General features: G+C 38.8%; 1 long non-coding RNA gene across 1 annotated transcript in view; it reads right to left on the bottom strand.

The window, feature by feature from the left end:
• Positions 1–1,524: 1,524 nt before the first annotated feature.
• The window catches only part of LOC113482381, a 110,647-nt gene continuing 95,455 nt past the window's right edge, over positions 1,525–16,716 (bottom strand). Inside the window, exon 3 of the long non-coding RNA XR_003398837.1 lies at positions 1,525–1,648. This is a non-coding gene — a long non-coding RNA (uncharacterized LOC113482381). The remainder of the gene's footprint in view (positions 1,649–16,716) is intronic.

Consider the following 16,716-nt stretch of genomic DNA (forward strand, 5'->3'; position numbering starts at 1 on the left):
TCCCCCACCCCCAATTTCATACTGCTTTTGCTTTCAACAGCTGGGCGTCTGCGCTTGCTTTCTTAATCTTCGCTCCTGTGGCATTTTTAAATGCAGAACCTTTTTTTTCCAGGGTGTTAAAGAGCCATATTATTACAAATACAAAAAGAGGCAGCACGGCGCAGAAGGGTAAATTCTGCCAGCAACTCTAGGCACTGCTTGGTCAGAAGTATCTCTGGGTGGACATGCCCTTCCCATCTAAATGCTAACCTTATCAGGGTATCTCACCAGCACCTCAAATAACGGTAAAACACTTTGAGCAGTAATTCCAGGAATGCTATAAAACCCAGCAAGCACATGCAAATTTGCATGCGGAGCGGAATCTTGCAGAAGGGTCTTATAAAAAAATGATTACGGAGAAATTTTTCCTTTATTTTGCATTGACTTGCAATAAAGGTTTAAGATAATTGCTGACTCAATAGGGTATTGACACACAAATAGCAAGAAAAACTGGTTGCAGCAACTTTCATGCTGTAAAGCTCCTCAAGTTTTATCAGCGTTCACAGCAACAACATCAAAGACCATGGACTCAGCTGCGTAATTAATCGGGAGAAAAAGAGAGACCCTTTCTGAGCGCTCCAGCTGTCCAAGTTGTTTTGTTGGATAAAGAATAGGAAAAAAAGCAGAAGCAAGAACCAGCAAGTCAAACATTGCCTCCTCTACCAAAGTAATGAAGGCAGCAGAATTTCTCCCATTTCTGTCAATATATGAGAAGTTGAGTGTCTCCGGCTTGTGTCTCCTGCCCAGGGAGAGGCCAGTGGCCACACTCCGGGGTGTGCAGGATGGGACAAGCCGCCCCCGAGGATCTCCCCAGTGGTGACCGAAGCAGCACGGGCCAGGATGCAGGAACATGCATCGGGCTGCAGTGAGCAGGGCAACAGCACGTGGCTGCAGCTACGGTGGGTGACGTGCGCTGCAGAGCACGTAATTCACTGCTCTAGTTTCTTGTGAGGGAAAACGGCAGCTCTACTCAGAAGATGAGAGACGGGCAAGTTGGCAAACAACCACCTTTGCTCCATCTCTCCTTCAGTTCTGCCTTTTTTGCTGCTTCTCCCGGGAAGAGGCTCATGAGAGAGGCTGATCTACCCACCGAGCAAAAAGCAGGTTTAGAAGAGAAAAGACAGCAATAACTCTGAGCTCGGCAGGTGACGGAAATTCCATTTTGTCCCCATTTTAAAAATGGAAGAGTGCAAATTTCTCTGAATAATATTACTTGTTTACAAACTCAGAGGGTATTTATAATTTCAGAGCTCAATCTCACAAACAACCCACTTATTTAGATGTGCGCTATTATGCTTTAGGAGAAGTGAAAATAAAAGAAAAAGAGATTTTGCTGGAAGAAAAAGAATGATCCAGTTATCTAATGGACAGTAGTAATGTATTTTTCTTTAAGCAAATACCAAGATTAAATAGATTCAGAAGAAAAGATGCGCAAACCTCCTGCAGCCTTGTACTGTTCTCTTTGTATGAAGAGCTGCACGATGACAAAACTGGTTCAACATATCGGAGAGTAACCAGAGTCTGATTCTGGTCTTGCTTATGCTGATATAAAACCGAAAAAAAAACCCACAGGCCAAGGTGAAGTCACTCTGAACTGGCAGTGGTGCACCTGAAAGAAAATAAAACCAGATCAAAACAACCGGTAGAAAGTTATCTAGTTTCCAGTGACCACAGCTCAGTGCGGGTTAGGTTTGTGTGAGCTGGAAGCTGAGGTGGCTTGGATTGCTTATATTGGAGTGTAAAAGCCTTTTCAGTGCGATCGGCTAGCATTTTGTCTCTAACAAATATGGGCACACAGCTTGAAAATATTTAATGAATGGGTACATTAATTTAAGCTCAGTAACACATTTCCATCTCAAACTGCAATACTGCTCAATGAGCACAAGTATGTGGTTTATTTGCTGAATATGGTTCATTTCAGGATAGAGAGTGAGGAGACCAGGGTAGATGTTAAAATACATCTACACAATAAATGATCCATAGATTAGAAAGATGTCAGAAGTTATCCGTTAAAGAAAGGTCCACAAACATTGCAAGCTGAGGGAAAGAATGGCTGTATTTATGTTGAAAAATCAGTAAAAAAAAAAAAAGCAGTAAGAAGAACAGATATACTTTTTCACTCTGTTGCTTTGGCAAGATGAGCTTGAACCATCAGCTTCAGGTCTCTGGACCTTTAACTTGTGACAATGGTGATGGAAGACGCAAGTTTCTTAAAATGTCTTAACAACCACAGCAGCATCTGCCCGTGTAGATATTAAAGATATAGTCAGTGAAAGCAATACAAATCCACAATGAGATTACAATCTAAACAGCTGGGAAACAATTGCTATGTTCAATCATTCAGGAGAAATCATTGCTGGCCTTTGGACTACCCATTACATTTTTATCCGCAGTTGTTTCTTTCTTATAATTAACATGTAGTATCAAGTACATGATTTAATTTATTTTTTTTTTTTACCAAATGCACTCTTCTATACAGATTGCAATTATCATTGAAATATTTTAATATTAAGAAAACAGCAAAAAATAAAGAGTAGTTTCATTTTTAATGTTCCAGTTTAATTAAGAAAGTGTTCAAGTAATTTAAAAATGTAGGCATTAAAATACCAATTAAGCTTAAGGCAAGTTTTCCCATTAATTTTGATGACACCAATACAGGGGTGTCACATAGAGGTGACCCCTTAGAAACAGGTTATTCTGAGTATTACATTTGGCTATACTAATGCTGAGAGAAAATGAATTAATTTATGAAGAAACTGCACCTATTTGGCTAATCCCAACAGGCTGAGCTTTGAGAACCACGATGCATTTCTCACAACAAGTAACTTAGCAAACATAACCTCCTTTCAAGGTTTTAATTACAATTTTTATTTCTCAGGTGTCCACTTTGGGTGGCCATCTTGTTGAAAATGAAAATATTTAAACATAGTTTTAACTGTGGAGTACAAACACAACTGAAATCTATAGTTTGAAATAAAGGCTATTCTAAAGTGCAGGAGTTATTTTTAAAATTGTTTATTGTTCTAATTCAATGGTGGTGGCTAAATGAAAAATGTACCATTTTAACACAGTAAAATTCACATATTGCCTGAAACTCCAATGCAGGAATACTGCAAGTTTTCATGGGTGGCAGCAACATTAAGAAAGCAGAAGTCCATATATCTGAGTATTTACAATTAAAACTTTGTGGGTAGCTGGGCCCATTAAAAAGCTCAGAATAGATTACCTTGCAAGAACAGTTCCTGGAAATACCCTTACAGACCCAGAAAAAACTAATTCTTAAAGCCAGCCTGGTTATGATGGATTTAAGTTTAAATTTATCTCATTTCATTTTAGTTCTTAAATTGGTTAATGAGGCTGAAATATGCTTTATTTCAGGGAAGTCGTACTGATCTGGACGAGGAACAGAATTTATGCTGACGTTCGAGTCAAGTGCAAATACCACCATCACTTCTTCATTACCACGTTAACTGGTGTGATCTGTTCTGCTCAGCAGAACTCGAACAAAATGTCAGGTTCCTAAATGAAGAAGCTCCTGGGTCTCTGTGAGAAACTGGCTGATTGGTTAAAAGTACTTCAACCTTTATTTAATTCATGCCTTATAAGTGCTCTTTGGCAGGAGCTCTTGGGATCTGATCTTATGTCACACTTACTGAAACTCATTTAATTATTTGCAGCTGAAGAGGGCAGGGAGATGGTTATCGCACAGGGAAAATCTAATCCTCTTCTTTATCAGTTTAAACCCCAAACCAGGGAAGTCAGTTAGGATTCCTGTACTTACCTCAGTCCCATTCCCTGGTAACTTGTCTGTCAGTACATGGCCCTTTTCTTTGGCTTTTTAAGGGGGTGATTTCTTCCAGGGACTTAGAGGTGCTTTGCAAGCACATGTCCACAGTCTCCCTGAATGCAGACCCTGTCCTGGAAATCTCTAAGCCGCTGCTCCCTGCCATGCTTCAGTCGGCAACAAAGTCATTAATGCTGGGATTGCAAATATCCCCAGTGGTTGTTTCAGCTGCCACATGGATCTAAGGGAGCAATGTGGATATTCTGCAAACTCGGGCAGCCGCTGCCAGACCAGGGACTGTGCGTTCACACTGCCACGATGGCGCGAAGGGGCTGGGGCCTCAGTGCCTCCTGAGCACAGGTTAATACCAAGTTTTAATAAAGACCAAGCTCCTGCCATAGATTTCTAAGTGTTTTTCATGGATCCTTGGTGGAAAACATCGTATGCTTTGTACTTAAGGGTGGGAAAAGGCAAAAACATACATATTCTCCCCTTATGAGTAGAACATGAAATAGTTTTGATGGAAAGCACATGCAGAATACAGGATTCAGCCTAAGGCTAAAGACAGAGTATCAGTGACTTTTATAGCTTTAAAAATTGGCTTTACGACTATCATTAAATTAAAGCATCTCTCCTTGTGGGGGACTTCTGTTTCATCAGGGGTTGCGTACCTCTTAGCACAATTAGTCACTTCCAAAGTGCTGTCATCATAAAACTTATTATTTGAAATTGTAACTTAAGAAAATCAGAAAAAAAAAAATTTTGAATGAAGATGTTCAGTAGTGGTCTTAGACCAGGCTTGTTAGATTTATGATAAATTCTTAGCTGCGTGTTTCTCTTTTTACAAATTCCAAAATGAGCAACGTATAAAATATATGGTATAAATGTTTCCCTTGAAAACTTTTGTACACTTCATGATTACATAGCTTAAGAAGTTTAGAAGCCTTGGGCAAGCAAGCTAACGTGTAAGGGGAACGCTTAAGAATTGTTTGTATGCTTGATTTGTTTTACAGTGCATTTGGTCTTTAGTTTTGATTGGATTGTCTTACTGAAACATGAAGGGCATTTAGAAAGTAAGAAAGTGAATAGGATACATTTGCAACTATATGCCCAAAAGCAAGATCTTAATGTCAGAAGTAAATTATAACAACTTACATTACTCATGACATACATTATAATTCAAAGCTTGGCAAACCACATCAAGGTTGTTCTTACCATGATTTGACAAAAATGTCTTTGAAGCCTTGTGTTTTTCAGGTTTACAGTAACCAGACTTTATTTATGCTAGGAATTTCATAAATAAAAAGCAAGCGTTACAGAAGATAAATGTATTTTTTCTAAATGTTGCTGAATCTTTGTAAAAAGTAAAACACTTACACTAATAATTGTAGGAGTAGGATGGTCCCAGTGAGTAAGAGAGATTTCAGCCATCATCTTTTTACTACGGTATCTTTGGGTGATCTGGAAGTGATTTCCAGGGATGGATCTATGAAGGGAATTAGGTAGTCAAGTCTACCTGTGGCATCTAGATGAAGGAATCCCAGGCCCGTAATCACTTCTGCAGGTGATATGGGATGTGCAAATGGGACAAGTTTTGCTTGTGAACAGCAGAGGAGCACATGAGACTTCCTGTTCCCCTGGCACATGGCAGCTCTCTCCTGTGTGTATCCCAGAGGATTTTGTGGCTCAGCAGTGCTCCACAAGGACCCAGTCTTGCAGGAGGATTTAACACATGCTCAGGATTCACAGGTGGGCGTAGGCAGGAGATGACACCCTCCCCAGTCCCTTACCCATGCAAAAGCAGCCGTGGTGCTCAGGCCACGGGTGTTTCAGCTGTCTGCTCTGTCTCTGGCAGCAGTCCCAAGGATGGCAGGAACAGAGCATCTTTCTGTGCAGCTTGTTACGCTGGCAGGAAAATCCATACCTTCCCTTGAACGTGACTGCAGCCTCCAACAACCTGCAGTTCCTGGACTTCCTATGCAAAAGATGTTTTCTCCATAGTCCTTAATCCTTAAAATATTTCCATGGATTTGTCTGGTCTTCTCCAAACTCACTTAAACCTTCAACATCCCCAGCCTCTTCAGGCAAGCAGATACAAAGTTAAATGACAAGTTTGGTGGAGGAAAGCAGCTTGCCTCCTTTGTAATGGGAAGCCTTTCCAGCAACTAAACTCATTTATTTCAGAGGTACCTGATTCAATGCCTGATCTCTCCAGTGGGATTAAACCCCAAATCTCTCACTATGGTGACCAAGTTTCTCCCCAGGTAAAGCGAAACTCTCCCCCTCCATCAGTTATTATATGATCAGGAGAAGAGAGAGAAAGCAAGAAGTGTCAGCAGCCACTTTCTGCAGGCTCCTGTTGGGGCACTTACAGGAATGATGGACTTGTGTTTCAATCCCTGCTCTACTAAATACCCCACCACGTTACACTATTATTCAAGGCTCAGGCACCTTTCACTCCGATGAATGAGTCTAGTTTAACTGCAGGGTGAATGACGATGAGGAGCAAGGTGATTGCTCCCAATTTACTCTGGTGGAAATGGCTACCACTTTAGAATCAGGCCCACTGAAAAACCAAAAATAAAAATATTCACAACCCTTAAACATAATAAGCCTGATTTGTCTTCATTTCAGCTGCAATCAGTGAGAAACAACCGCACTGAAGTAAGCCTGAATGAAACATGAGATGGCATATTTAGGTTAACAATGGCTGAATTTACTCTAGGTTTAGATTCTCGTGCAGAATTTTAGTAAAAAGGGCTCTGTGCCATCACTGTGTCCAGACGCTGGAACTACAAGCTCCTGGCACGAGCGCTACAGCATCGTCACACTGGTCCCCAGCAGACAGGGGTTGTGGTGAGGCTGGAGAGAGCTTCTCAACCCCTGGGCTGGGCTGGGGGCTTCTGGCTTTGACCACCAGCTGTCAGGTCTGCAGCTGGTTTGAATCTGCCTGCTTCTGAGTATTTCATAACTCCTGAACTTTTCATCAAGCCCAAATTTACACCTAGTCTGTAAAAATAAACTCCATGGGGGTCTTTATTTATTCTGGAAGCGTGCACATACCAAACTAGGTCTTTTCTCTCAGCAAGGCACAAGAGATTTTTGTTTTAAAATGCACATAATATCATTGGTTTTCTGGAAATCCTAAATATCCCTGAGGAAAGTCCACCAAAAGTAAATAGAATTTAGTAAACTAAAATCCCTTAAAAAACACACTATCTACCTTCAAAGATAATATATTTTTTTGTCAATTACGTTGACTGTGCGGTAGTTTTCTACTTCCACTCTGGTTTGTCCAGAAGTGTGTGTGTGTGTGTGTGTGCTGGGCTCTGCTGGTCCGAGTGAGAAATTAAAAGGGAGTTGTCATATAGAAAATTAAAAAGTGGCAACAGTTACAAAAAGTCTATTTTATTCATGCTGCTTATAACACCCTGAAAAGAAACTAATGAAAATGCCTGAGAAATCTATGACAACTCTGAACACCCATCAGTACTATCATGATTTGCTGTGCTATTTACATGTGCTTAAACCTCTAGAAGCAAAGCCTGGGTACAATATTTCAGGGCACTAAGCACTTAGCGACTAATGCAAAATGTCATTATCGCTCACTCGCTGCTTCTTTTTCTGTTTGTTTTTATTTTATTTTTTATCGCTTCCTTTACTACGATAGCAGCAACACATCAGTCCTGTGCTCCATGGACCAGGATCTAGTAATCTTACTTAAATCTAAAGCTTCAGGATGCAGTCCTGAATCTAAGGATAGCAAGATGAAGCTTTGCATCACTAGAACTGTGTCTGTTTCCTTCTACACCCACTGAGGCATCCACAAAGTAATGGGAAGGGCTGCAAGGATGGGAAGAAACTCTCCAAGTATGTAGCCTTAAGTTTCTGAGTTCTCCTTTTTTTGTCATTGTATCTGGCTATCTCAATTGCATGTTTCTTAATCCAGACATTGTCCTCACATGTCCCGTGAGGCTGTGCTTGACCTTTTATCAGGAGAAAATCTTAATAAATAACTTAACGGAAGAGCTACACTTTCAGGGAAATACACTGAAAATCACCTTGTTTTTTCCAATGAATTTAGACCAGCTATCATCTTGGGTTTACTCAAACAATCAAATTTTTCCTCCTCTTCACATGAGAGAAATTTTTCTTTTTGAATCAGTTTGAGACAAATGGTCACTGGGTTCAAACTCTGGGCAGAGGAAAGATCTCCTGGTTCTCCAAACACCATGAAATGGCACTGCGGAGAGGAGGAGCACACACCCAGCAACACAAATACCATCACCTGCTTTCCTAGAGGGTGGAAATAAGGTGATTTGGCTTCAGCTTGTCTTGCCTAAGACTCACAGCAGGAATTGCTAATAGGAAGGAAATAATGTCTGGCAATTTACTACTATATGACAGCTTATGTATGTACATACAAGTTAGACGTTGACATTAATGCCACTGATTATTATCAACATTTTTACACGAAGAATCAAGATTTTCTGGGAAAATATTCTCAGTTAATATCTCGTCTAGCAGGTAAACACAAACAGACACGTATTGTTCAGTATGCTATTTATGCATCTAAAGAGCTTCTAAACCCCAGTTATCCCAGTGATGTGACAAGCATCAACTATCCTCTCAAGCAGGTTCTCATAATCTCAGAAGGAACCTATGTGGCATGTGACAATTTGTAATTAGAAGAAAATTAACATATTCTAACTCTGCTATGCAGACATGATCTGTGTCCAAAATGTTTCATGCTCCCTCTTTAATAATGAGACAAATTCAGACAAATTTATCCTGATAACAGAGGCTACTAGAAACCACAAGAGCCAAAGCATGCAGGCCTGGGCTTTTATGTCTGGAAACTTTCAATCTCAACCTATATAGAAGTTCATTTGTAATTCTCAACCTTGCCACTTGTGGACGTACACCCAAACTCAAGGTTAGCTCGTAACTCAGGAGCGAGTAGCCTCTCTGTCAGAGGCCCAAGAGCACAGCAAGAGCAGGACATCTGTGGGTCAAGGACAGCTCTGCTGGCACCTTAAATCCCACTCACCAGCACCATGCTTGCATGATGGCTGGTCACCTTGAGCTTGGAAAAAACAAGCACCAAAGTCCCGCAAAAACAAATTTAAAGAGTAACGAGCAGGCCTGCAAGTAGATTTGCAACAAGACGATGCATGCAGACAGACTGTTGCAAAGATCATTTCGTAGTTTTTACCCCTCAACAGTAATGGTAGAGCCAATTTATTTAAACAATCCTCAGTCCCTATGTGTCCTAGCCTGTGGATGACTCACAAACACAGCTGGTGTTGGGCCAGTCAGTCTGGAGTATGCAACAGGTTTTTTTTCCTTTCTCCACTTCTCATTTCCTCAAAAAGAAATGCTGATTTTAAAAGAGAATAGGTTAGCAGCACACAGTGCCTGCAAATGAAAAGAATCTACCTTGATTGCATTTTATAGAAGAAAGCATCCAGCTCATGGAGATTACATTTACTTTCCTATATTAGGAAGGAGTTTGATAACAAACACAAACATCGGCTAAGATCTAGTAGTGACCATGAGGTCCATTTGTAAGAGACCATGCCGATGTCCTTTCTGTCCAATATTGGCATTTTCCTCAGAATCCTAAATATCTCTGCCACTGTTGCATGAGAAAGAAACTTGCAAAACATTCAGTTCCAAAATTGCTTTACATGAATATTTCTTAGGATAAGAACGACTAAACAATGGCAGTTTAAAATGGAGAAACCACAGAAGCCAGCAGGTTTGAAAGTGAATGAAAATGGTATGAGATCAGAGCTTGGCCAGCTGGGATCTGTGAATATTTATGCAATAATACCTGACTGTTCAAGAAATAATTCCAGTACACCCTGGACTGGAGTCTGAGAATCCCTTGGAGCCTTGTCACTTTTATTCCTGTAAAAGTGTTCCATCAGTATATCACTAGTATAGATACGTTTAATAAGTGATTAAAAGACAAGTCAAAACACAGCTACAGGCTCTGCCTATTGCTCCGAATGCATCTTGACCACAAGAAAACTGGAACCCGTGAAGTTTCTCTGAATTTAAATAAAGATAACTACTGCAGAGGATCAAAACCCACAGACTAAACTTTGCAAGAGTCCAAAAATATAACAAACACTGAATTGACTAAACCAGACTTACCAGTCCTTTACTATGCTGCCTATTGATTAGATTGCAAACCTCAGGATTCACTGATTCAGCATTCAACAGACACTCGGAGCAGTTGTTACTTCCATGTTCATGTAATTAAACAGAATTATGGAAGGAAGGGGAGATGCCAGATGGAAATACATCAGTCAGCCCATGTCTTCACTGTCAGGGTTTGGGCAAGCCCAAACTTCCCTCCACAGAGGATCTAGGTTTGATGCCTGCCTTACCTGTCACAGGTGTGACAGCTTCCAAATCTCAAGACTTGGAATTCCAAGCATCCTCTGTAGCAAACATTGAAAATATATCATCTTCTGTCTTCTAAACAACAAAGGCTGTTCTAGAAAAAGCAGTAGTTTTCCACTCAACATCCATTGATATCTGAGGAAACTATAAGGTATTTGCCTCTTGAAATGCTCAAAAATACTGCAGTGTTTCAGGAAGCCCAACAGTGGGATCAAGGGCAACTACAGATATGTAAGCACTACCACCGTGTCCATTACACAGCTGATAGCATTTATGATCACCAGCTAGTTAGGAAAAAGTAAAATGCAGTTTAGTGGCTGCTCTAAAGCACCGATGTTTTTATTTGATTTTTTTTAAAAAAATAAATGAAACGTATTTCCACATTATGTTAAATCTAAAGTAAATTTTTACTTGTTCTGTGAAAATTGAAAGTCAAATGAAAGGGAACTAATCTGGGTATCGTACTGTGGGAGAACCTGCAGCGTGAACTCAACCAAACTATTAGACACTAGAGAAACCACATGGGAGGAAGCTGCAGGAAATGAAGCTTCTTAAATTCCACTGGTCACAGAATAACTCGTTTCTTTCTTAGTTAGGATTAGCCCTTATACGAGCAAATGGAAAAGCTGCGAGAAACTCCAGCAGGTAACTAATTACACAATGCAAAATTAAACACAGCCCATCAGATATGTTCTTTACCCCTCTTTGAGTTATGCAAGTGTACTCCAGTGCTGCAAAACAAGACAAAAATTTTCAAGGAATCTCCATGTTTCCATTTATTTGCTGAAATTATTCCTTTTAAAATAATGTGTCAAGAACTGAAATTTTTGTGAATATATTAGTTCCTACTACCGAGCTGCAAATGCCACTTGCATAGGGAGGAAAGGAAGCATGAGCCAGCTGCAGAAAATTGCTCCATTTGCTGGCAGTGTAGCTATTTATATGTTGACAAACAGTTGTGCCAAGAGCAGATGGATATTTTCTAGTATTGAAGAACTGCTAATTGTTTGCTGCTGTTCCTTTCAAGTTCATGGGGGAAAGCCATTGGTGTTCTGCAGAGCAAGGCATGAAGAAACCAGTTCAAGCCATGCATTTGGCAAAGTGGCCTAGCACCTCCTATGATGGCAAGGAGGATGCCCCGGAGCAAGAAGATGCTCAGCCAGATGTCAGCTTAACAACTCTCAGTAAAGCATGACCACAAGGAGCAGCACTTTCCAAATCTTCTGCAAGTCCTCCGCCAAGCTGTACAACTAATGCAGAAGTATTCAGCACAAAGCCTGATAAACATCGTATGCCTATAAAGATTTTACAAAGCCATTTTGGTTACCTGTGTCTCTTGCATATATGAATTATATGGAAATATAAAGTATACTTATCCTAGAACACTGGAATGATATCTGTTTAATCTGAGAAGGAAAAGGCATCTTTCCATAAGTCTATATAAATTACCTCATCTCTGCTTGTTTCTATATGAGGCTGCAGCATGCACTGTTCGCTTATTGACATATCAAATCACATTAGAGTGAAGTATAAAAAAGTGAAGGCAGATAAAGAGCAGGAAATGTTTTTTTCAACCTGAAGTGCTCTTATCCCCTTTCTGTTAAAAAAAAAAAACCACACCAAACAAACAAACAAAAAAACCCAAAAAAAACAGAAAAAAAAGAAAAAAAAATATCCAGCATCATCTGTCTTGATATTCTTATATATATCAGTACTAAAGTACAATTTAGTTAGCTTAAAAAAGTCTCAAATCTGATTTATCTATGAGATACACTTCACAACACAAACCAATTTTGCTGTAGTAATACCATGTCAATATTTCTTGACAGAAGACAAATGTTGTTATTATTTTGCCATTTCTTACCTTCGTAAAAGTTTAGAATTTTACAAAATGACTCTTCTTTACATGTCAAAATGGTAAGTTGTTGGAAAGAAAAAAAAAATTGAAGCCATTCTTATATCTATAGACAGTGATGGATTCTACAGTTAGGTTAAAAATTATTCTGGCACAATATCAATGTTTAAAAAAATAAAAAGTAAACCATATTTTTACATGGATATGTGTATTTTTCCTATATAAAGTGAGGAAGATGAAGGAGGAAAAAAAAAACAAACAAAACTGTTCTTGTTGTGTCTTGTGGTATTAAAAATGATTTATCTGTATACTCTCTGCTGGAGCTATTTGTGCAGATCTGTGCGGACACACATTCCTCTCCATAGTGGTGATCTTCAGAAAAAGTAGCCTTTCTCACCTCTGTATTTAATCCTCTTCTTGCCCCTTCACTACGTTATGAGGCACAAGTATAAAATATCGTCTTTGACTTACATTTAGGTTAAGAGATTACTTTTAAAACTAAAACACTTAAAAGTAAAATTGTCAAGATTTTTGCTCTATTTTAAAAATCTCTACAATGTTTAATAAGTGTAATTTCAAGGAACCGTATCTTGCCCTTTTGTATGGATCTCCCTCTTGTCCTAACGTATTGTTGCTTTTGCCCACAATTGTCTTGTGCTAACATAAAAGTGCGGAGAACAGGAAACAACCTCTTGTTTCTGCTTTAAACTGAGAAAGAGAGTCATCTCTGGCATACTACTGATTTTCTAGGTAACATTTGCACAGAGGAGAGTGGACTTTGCCAGCTGACATCCAGATGTGCAAGCATCACAGCACCCAGCCCAGCAAAAAGCAGGTGAGCTTGTACAACAGGAGAAATGCTTGTTCTCGTATAAGCGGGTGTTTGGGTCCTAAAGTTGTCCCAATAAGCCAGGCCATAGAGATGAGGCTCTCAAATTTTGTTCTGCAGAATCTCTGCTCACCATAAAATGTCATAAAAATTTACAGTTTCATCCCTAGGCAAGCCAGGGTAAAGTAACTCTATGATAGCCACAGAGTACTTGTAGAGAGAAAACCAAATGACTATTCACCAAGTTAGGCACCAGTCAATCGGTACGTTACTCTGTAATAAAACATGGTCAATTTTGACCTTTGCAGAACATGTATGAATCAATCCAATTACTTGTTAATCTAGCCAGGTTTCAGAAATATTCCTCCCAATATCAAGAATGAGCAAGTGGCAGTTTATAGATTACTTATGAAAAGACCGACACCGAGGTTTGATATTTAAGCTGCAAGAGTGCTAAGCCAAGTTACTAGTGAGCTGAATGCAAAGACAGGACTTTAAATATGGATGTTGAATAACAAATATAAATATGCAGCTATACAATATCTCTATTTGACTGAATTATGCGGACCAGCTTCAAAGTTTGCGGAACAGAAAGACTTCAAAAGCCATTGTGATCAAATTTAACCAAAGTCATGGTATTAATATAAATATATATAATATATCAATATAAATATATTCACATGCTTTTTGCTTTAGCACTATACTGATTCATTTTTAATTATAAAAGATCAAAGGCAAGAAAAATACTGTACATTTTATTTCAAACTAAAGACCTCAGAATGAAAGTCTAAGCATTTTCACTTGCCTAAGGACCAGCTGCACTGAAATCAGTGAAATTATTTTTGTGATTTTATTTGTATGGCAATAGCTATAGTGGCCTAAAACTGGCACAAAGGGAGAATTAGGCCATATATTTAAGTTCAACACATTCTATGGTTCACTTTCATGCTGATTATTTTGATATGTTTCCCAGCTCCATGCCGTGTAAGTAATCATGGATTATAATTTTACATTGCAGCAGCTATATGAATGCTCTATCATTCTTCTATAAAAGTAAATGTAACCTGTATTCTGAACTCTAAAAACAGGCTTCATTTTGCCTTAATCCTATGCATTATATAGGCAGAGCACACAAAATATTACCTTAAAAATAAATGACCTGAAGCTTAATCTGAAAATTGCACTAGAACAAAATTACAGTATTTCAAATCATTTAGAATTTGTTTGTTTGTTTGTTTGCCGTCTTTATTTCCTTCCTACCATTGGCAGAATGTCCCACAGAGTACACTGCACACATTCTCAGGGATGAGCTGGGGATACAGCAGGGTCAGTGAAAAGCAGGGCATATTTCAGTGCATATTCCTGTAAAATTACCATGCTTCTTTCCTTCTTTATCTTCCACCAGAGACGCTAAGCAAACGAATTTGCCAAGACTTATGGATTCATTTAGTTTGAGCCATGCCACATGTTCCTCCAAGTCCACCAGAGTTGTTCACATACTGAGTTTAAGCACAGACAGAACTGTTTTCTGTATTAACTCACTCAATTCTGTACTGAATTCATTGGCAGTTTTCTCTGCATTCATGTAGGTTTTAGAAACAACCAGAGAACTGAAGCACTAATTTTAATACAGTAAAATAACGTAAAATCTGACGAGGCGGCTCATGTGCTGCTGTAGTACACAAGACATTTAACTTGATTAGATTTGGGGTTGTGGGGTGGTGGCAGCATATACTGATCCCCTAAGCTTCTTCTATACCTTTAAAACTATTTTCCCATAGTATTTTGACCCACATAGAGCCATGCTAGAAGAGTATTTTCTCAGTATCTTGGAACTTCTAAAGGATGTCTAATGTTTATTTTCCAAAACCATTTTATACATCTAAATACAAAAATGTTGCTTTTCCTATGCACATAGCATGTTACTTGGAATCAAGGTTGTGTCCGACTCCTTTCTTAGACCTGTAAATAATCATATAAACTTAATTTGTGCTGCAACCTCTTTGACTGGAAGTCAAGATTTGTGCATAACAAACTGTGCTAAATAAGCACATGCATCTGTCTGATACCTAATGATTCAAAGTCACTTTCGAGATAAGCATATGCCATGTATGATCATTTTCCTATTGTTATGATTCCTACCAAATACTCGTCATAAAATATAACTGTGTTTTTTCTATTTCCCTATTCTATTTATTTTCAAAATGCTTTTTGAAAAGCTAAGAAAAAAGGTAATTAGATTTGCATCTTCAGAGCAGAAATGCGGTTGTGCACCCCATTTGTTTTGCTAACAATCACAAATCCACACGGTCAAATCATTACAATTTTCTACTATTAGATTTCTGTATATACAAAACACAATTTCATTCCTCATCATAAAAATTACATACAGTACAAACCTTCCCGTATACTTCTAATTTTAGTAAACTGGTATGTATTTCTAAACCCCCCAGGTTCCTGTTCTTCACCTCCCACCAATCTTAGCCCATTGCTACATAGAAACAGGTTCTGCCTGACACAGGGAGCAATTAATTCACACCGCCAAACACAAGAGGAATGCAATGCTTTTTCAAATATCAAATCAGTCCAATTTCATTTAGACTTAAATGATTTTTCTGGTCCCTCTTCATGTAGATACCTCTGCAGTCAATTAGCATTGTCACTTTTAATCTGTAATACTCAGATACTGGTCATTTCCCATTAGAGTCTTATTAAATAGATTCTTATGGTCAGATAGAACCTTCTGCAATGTAATATCTGAGGAGAGAAAACTGACAGTCATTATGCAGCTGGCATTTACTAAAAGGTTAGATACTGCAGATAACCTTAATCACAAATTACACTGCATGTCAGCGAATTAGCTCACAACTTTACACTTCCATCTAAACAGCCAAGTTTCCCAACCAAACACTCTCAGTTAAACTTAACCATCTATATTTTTCCTAATTAAAATGGTTTTAATATTTAGACCATCAGACTTTACATCAGACTTTCGTGTTAGACAGAGAAACCTATTTCAGGAGTTTGGATTTTACCCTCTGTAAAACCATATTCCCTTAAACTGTGGACACATGCCGTGTGTGGGAGCCAACTGTGCTGCCCCACCTGCTTGATGAGAATCTGTTATTACCGAAGCTGCCCTTGCTAAATGATTCATTTGGAAAAATCCCCCAAGCAGCTCAGACAGCATGCTGAAGGGGAGAGAACTTCTGGCAATGAGAGCCATTACAGGCAGCTGGACGGTGACTTCAGATGAGCTATTCTTCCATGGTATGGGGCTCAAAAGGAATCACTTTCTCAGAGTGATCTGTCCTATATGCAAAGATGAGGGAGCATGGGAGTCCAGTTTCACAGGGTTTTGTTACAAAGGAATCCTCCCTGTCTTGTTAAAAAGACCCTCAATACACTCTAATCCAAGTCAAGGACAAGGATAATTTTTTAAATAAAATGTTGATATTTAGTGAGATTTTTTTGGTGAGAGATTATTAAAAAAAAAAAAAAAAAAGAAAAAAGAAAAAGATTCTGTAAAGCATCTGAGAACTCCTTTGAGTATAAATAAATCCAAAGTAAATGATGCCTTGGCAAGGATGTAGGTAAATGCAGAAATCAATACATCCATCACTTGGCCTTAAATAGTGACAGTTAAACCAGGATGCAACAAAACCAGGTGATAAAATGCCTGATTTGATTATCTGTTGCCCTTCAAACTCAATAGAAACCCACTGACTTAATGAAAAACAGAGCAGATTTGAGTGACCAAAGTGCTTGAATCACTACTGGCTTAACGGTATGAGA

The sequence above is a fragment of the Athene cunicularia genome, assembly GCF_003259725.1.
Source record: "Athene cunicularia isolate RWA chromosome 7 unlocalized genomic scaffold, athCun1 chr7_part1, whole genome shotgun sequence".
NCBI classification, from domain to species: domain Eukaryota; kingdom Metazoa; phylum Chordata; class Aves; order Strigiformes; family Strigidae; genus Athene; species Athene cunicularia.